Here is a 5,464-nt window from a genome sequence, read left to right as displayed (position 1 = left end):
TAATTTGAGACCTGGTGTTAAAAAAAAATCTAATTCTTTCATGTTGGGACTTTTTTTTCTTGTATATAAATTTTGATATGTGAAAATAGCAGAACTGTCATGGTAACAATCAATAGATAATTTGCTCATAAAAGTATAAATATCACAAATGTTAGCAATCATGAATGCTAAGTAAGTACTTTGATTAGAAACTAACAAGAGCAGACTAAATTTAAAGAAAACAGCACACCAAAGTGTTCGGCCCTATTTTATTCTGCCACGAAAGGAAAATAATTCTTATGCAGCTGTTTTTTTTTTTTTCTTTTTTTTCCAGTTTTCTTAGGTTATCTATTTTCCAGCTATTTCTTAATTGTAAAACAAATTTTAACAATTATAAAGATGATAATATATTAGACTTCATATATAAGATTGAATATGATCTTTTCCATACCCATATTAGGCAAGGAGACCAGGAAACACATAAGGAAACTGAAGCCTACACAGGTCACTGGGTGTCACTTTGGTCATGGCTTCTCACACTTCAGCAGACAGCAAGAGCTCATCTTCTTGGCTATTTCCGAAGAATACCATCTTGCTTACTTCTTCCTGGCAGAAGGAGCATGTTCTCATTTTCACTGGCTCTTTGACTCACAGGCTGCATCAGTTAACTGTTGCCCACCTCAGGATGTTTTTCCCTAGTGACTGGTTTAGCTATGCATTTCTGACTTTGACCTCTGACTTTACTGTTTGCTGTCTGCCTCCATCCAACCATTAAGGTCCTGAGAGCTACTTCCTGCCACCTCCCCCAACCCCTCAAGCCCATTTGAGCAAGGCTAGCTCTGTCTAGCCTCCCACCAAGAGAGGGAGAGCCCAGCTCAGGAGCAATAAAGCCCCCATAATAATTCAAATGAAAGCACTTTTGGAAAATGTCATTCCAATGTTTTTGAAAATGACAACCATCACAAATTCTTGACTATTATCAGTCATTACTAGGCTGGCGACCTCGACCAAAAAAACACAATTATTATGTAGGCAGATCTGTGAATTTCTCTTACTTTTAAAAGCTGAAGTAATAAATCCCCAGGTATAGACTTCAAACAACATCTGTTGACTTAATTAGAGGGGAAATGCTTCAAGGATGAATTCTTTTCCTACTCTGTTGCCTTTTCAACAGATGATACATCTGAAACAATAGGCTGGAAGCAGGTGTGTGATGGTCTGAGTCTTAGCTTGCATTTGGCAAAACTCTGACTATCCAGTGAAGCCATTAGAGATGTCAGTGAGACTGATGATGTTATGCATTTTGAAATTATCCTTGACAAATTATATAAAATGTACAATTCTTCTCCAAAGACATATCATGAATTGTAGCAAAATGTAACACATAATACATCCTTTCTCAGGGGTGAGGATTTTATTAGCTCAATGAGGCACACCCAGATTGAGTTGAAACAGGTCTCTGAAATAATTCTACTATAATGTGTCATTGTAAGCAGTTTAGGAGTGAGAAGAGCTGCTTGAATGAGCTGAGAGGGGGATATTTAAACAACATCACAAACCTCTCTTATCGTTCAATTCCTCCTTCCATATTGGATGGGGATCTGGTATGATGGAGGGGGTGGGTTTTGCAGAGACAGACCCCAAAGATGTGAGAAGACCATGGATAATAAACCTGAATCCGGTGTGCCAGCTAGTCAAATGTGTTACCCTGAGCTTCTCAAACTAAATGCATTTGCCCTGTGCATAGGAAGAAACATCTGCATAGATGGATTGGGGCAAGTGCATCACCCCCAATAATTGATAATTTAAAATATTATCTTATATTAAAACAGGGGTATTATGAGATACAATTTAAAATTCTCAAGATTTTTAAAAAGAAGAATAAGAATGTAAAGAAATCTATGTTTGCATTGGTTAGCCACCCTCCAGTTACAGGTACACATCTACCTGTCCCTGACTTAAAGAAACTCATATGGACATGCTTATTTTGGATCAGAAAGTGGGTATCTAAGGATGGAGTCAGGATGGACAGACAGAAGTACCACTTCAGGAAGCTTGAAGCAACTCCAGAGACCAAGGCTGAAATCCACACAAGGCTGAATAGATCCACTAGGTTCCTTCATCATTCCCTCCCTGCTTCTCTTGTTTTCATAGAACTAAAGCACAGAATCAGTGAGTTTCAAGATTCAGAGAGATTTTTTTTTAGAACCATCAAGTCTAATCTTATTATATAAAAGTTTCACAAGAGTCTTAAGAAGTGGTTTTCAAGTGTCTTTTGGCATACTTTCAATGACAGGAAACACACCATTTCCTAAGACAGCTCTTTCTACCTTTCAAGAATGTGAATTGTTAAGGAAATGTGAGCTTGGTATGAGCACTGGTTTCTGAAGTCAAATTGTAAGAAGGAAAATTGGCCTTAGAAATCCACTTATCCTGACTTCTTATTCAGTGCTCTTTTCATGAACCTGTGGTAGATATTCTTGCTTCTAAAGTGGTCTGAAGAAAACTGGGTTGGCAGAATTCTGGAAGGGAAGTCTTAATTCAAGCCAGGGGAAAAAATAGCAAATGACATCACAGGAAGTTATGAAATCTAATTCAGTGGAGAAATTTGCAGAGCTACTGACCACCTCCTAAGACTAGGACAGGAAATTCTTACTTCACTTGTGGGTTGCAGGGCTTGTTTACTGAAGAATATTTCCTCCTTTGCTATTTCCCTTTGGACCAGCTTGCAGATGACCCAAAGATACTTCATTGCCTTGGCCTGGGGGAAATAAAAATCTATTATCCTATTAAATAAAATTAAAGGATGTACAAAAAATATCATAATGATTCTAGAATTACTCTCAATTCTAGAGAGTCAACTACATGTCACTTTCAAAATAATCCTAGGGCATTATTTCAAAGTGATAAAAAACATTTCACTTTTAATTAAGCAATTGATTCTTCTCCCTTGTCAAGTGCAGAACTTATGTAAAGATTTTATTGGTACTCTATACATTCTTTTCACAATATCTACCACTTTAGTATATCATCACCACTCCCATTTAATGCCCTATTAACTGAAATCTTGGAAAGGATATAGTGTGTATGAAAGCCAACCTTATTTGGAGATCCATAGCTTGACATTCAGTTCCTGCTCATCAGCCCCTAAAGTGAAGTTTTCTAGTGGATGTGCTTCATTTCAACAGAGTGCATGAAGTTCTCAGTCAAAACCCTTCTTATTAGAGAGACCTAGAAGGAAAATAATCCTACTCATGTAACAGCAGAGGAAAGAAACCCTAGTGTTCTATACCTTCTTTTTAAAACATGGCTGGAAGACCAAGGATAAAGAGAAATGTGAGAAATGTCAGCAGCATTCAAAAGAATAAGCAAGGTAAAATACAGAAAAACTGACCTGAGAAACTAGAAATAATTATCTGAGCCACAAACTGTTCAAAGTTTACATATAAAAAGTTCAATCATTTCAACACCCTTATGAGGTAGGTACTGTGTTACTTCATTTTACAGATGAAGAAACTAAGGCACAGCCTCTCCTGCCCCCATGCTAGCATCCGCAGGCTTAGCCTCATGGTACAGGAAACCATCTGTAGGGTCTGTAGTTTCCCCATCTCCTCCCAGCCAAATCCCCGGTCATCTTGGTTTGAGTGGTTCCAAAGACTCCCCCAGGAAACATGGCTGCCCTCTTGACTGTCTTGGCACAGAATGTTGGTTGTTTTCATCCTTCAGGTAGAATTTAACCTTTTCAGTTTCAAACTGGAACCAGAGAGCTATTCAAACTAAGAAAGCAAAGTTCATATGTACAGCAGTAAAAATTAAAAATCAAGTTATTAACATAGATCATCTCTACAACAACAACAACAAAACTTCACAATTTGGCAGTGTGCTCCAAGAATTAGAAAATAAATTGATTACCAGCAAGAAAATAGAGCAAAAACCCAATAACAGTTGGTCAAAATATATAACAATGTAAAGTGACTTTAGCATCAGTTGAAAGGTGTGATGCCCCCACCTGATTTTGTTGCAAAGCTCAGAGAAATGAACATAAGCAATTAAAAATACAGTAAATATTTTTAAGAAAGAGCAGAGGTTGATTACATGAAAAGCTTAATAAAGACAAGAAAACAGCCAATAATTAGTTGAATACTGTATCAAGGAAAATTGACATACGGGCTTTGGGTCACTAGAAACATGGAGAACTTTAAGAGGAATGTTAAGCAAAGTTCCTGCAGACAGAATACAGCAAAGTAGTCTTCTAGCAGATATGGTAGATTTTGCAAAATTCCTTCAGTAAACAGGAGGATGTCAAGGGTGCTGTATGATTGAGATCGCCAGAACTTTGTAAACATGAGAAGCAAACATAAAAAGAAGAGACGATATATAGGGGAAGTTTTGCAACACCATCCTGGAAGAGTGCAGGATAAAGTGCAACAACATGAAAAATACATTAAAAATGTCTGACTCTAGAAGAAAGGGAAACATTCTATTCAAAATTGGAAAACTAAAAGACAGCAAACAGGGAGAACACTTTCAAGTTAAAGGGAAAGATGAAGGATAAGCCAGTCCTTCTTGGTAATAAACAAGAACGTAATTACAAGCAAAAAGAAGAGCAAAAAACCAAATTGGTGATTGAAGCTTAGAAAAAACAGAAAAGTATTTAAGTGTCAATTAAATATGCTTATACTTAAAGGAAGCTAAAAGAGGAAGAGGAGAAAGAGAAAAAGTAGCAGAAAAACCATCAATGCCAATGTAAACTAAAATTACTACCTGAAAGTAATACCCAGCAGAAGTAAAACAGGAAGAATTTTGAGGCTTGAAAAGGAGATAAAGGAAAAGGCAAAAAAAAAAAAAAAAAAAAAAGGAAATCTGCAGCTGATGAAATTTCCAGGTTTCAAGAAAGAGATTGACATAAACTTGAATTGAAATTATAGATGGACAGGCAAAGGAAGGTGAAAAGACAGAATAAAAAAAAGACTGTCACAATTAAAAGATTGAAAACAGTCAATATGAGATCTCTGTAGGCTTTCTAAGTTTACCAAAGGTTGGAAAGAATTAGACCGAAAATATTAGACCAACAAGTTCTGGGCCACTTCTACATGCCCCACACAGGGAGGGCTATTGCTACCTGGAGACGAGTAAAGAGAAAGATATGAGATAATGAAATTGGTATTTACGTGATGAGAATGTTAACATATTCAATTATTCTGGCAGATATAGTGACTAATTGTGTTCTTTAAACATTACTAACTTAGTCAGATTGATTATTAATTGTGCTGTAATGTGAATTGACAGTTCTATGCTGGCATCATCATCAGTATTTCCTGTTTACACTGAAGAGGTATTTAATGTATGTGTTGGTTTATTACTAATATAAAAGTTACTTAAATAAATTTGTGTACATACATTAGTTCATTTAAATGCACAGAACATTTGAAAGTATTTTGTTTCTGTCATGGCATAGAAAAACAAATTGTGACAATCATAGAGT

At 36.3% G+C, this 5,464-nt stretch overlaps 1 long non-coding RNA gene across 1 annotated transcript in view; it reads right to left on the bottom strand.

Moving 5' to 3' along the window:
• Positions 1-422: 422 nt before the first annotated feature.
• Positions 423-5,464, bottom strand: part of LOC108529216 (uncharacterized) — a 158,723-nt gene continuing 153,681 nt past the window's right edge. The window contains exons 4-6 of the long non-coding RNA XR_001885439.1: positions 3,079-3,210; positions 2,636-2,740; positions 423-585 (exon numbers count right to left, since the gene is read on the bottom strand). This is a non-coding gene — a long non-coding RNA (uncharacterized LOC108529216). The remainder of the gene's footprint in view (positions 586-2,635; positions 2,741-3,078; positions 3,211-5,464) is intronic.

This window comes from Rhinopithecus bieti, unplaced genomic scaffold (assembly GCF_001698545.2).
Source record: "Rhinopithecus bieti isolate Rb0 unplaced genomic scaffold, ASM169854v2 scaffold_4709, whole genome shotgun sequence".
NCBI lineage: Eukaryota > Metazoa > Chordata > Mammalia > Primates > Cercopithecidae > Rhinopithecus > Rhinopithecus bieti.
The sequence above is the reverse complement of the archived record's forward strand: the minus strand, read 5'-3'. Positions and strand labels throughout refer to the sequence as shown.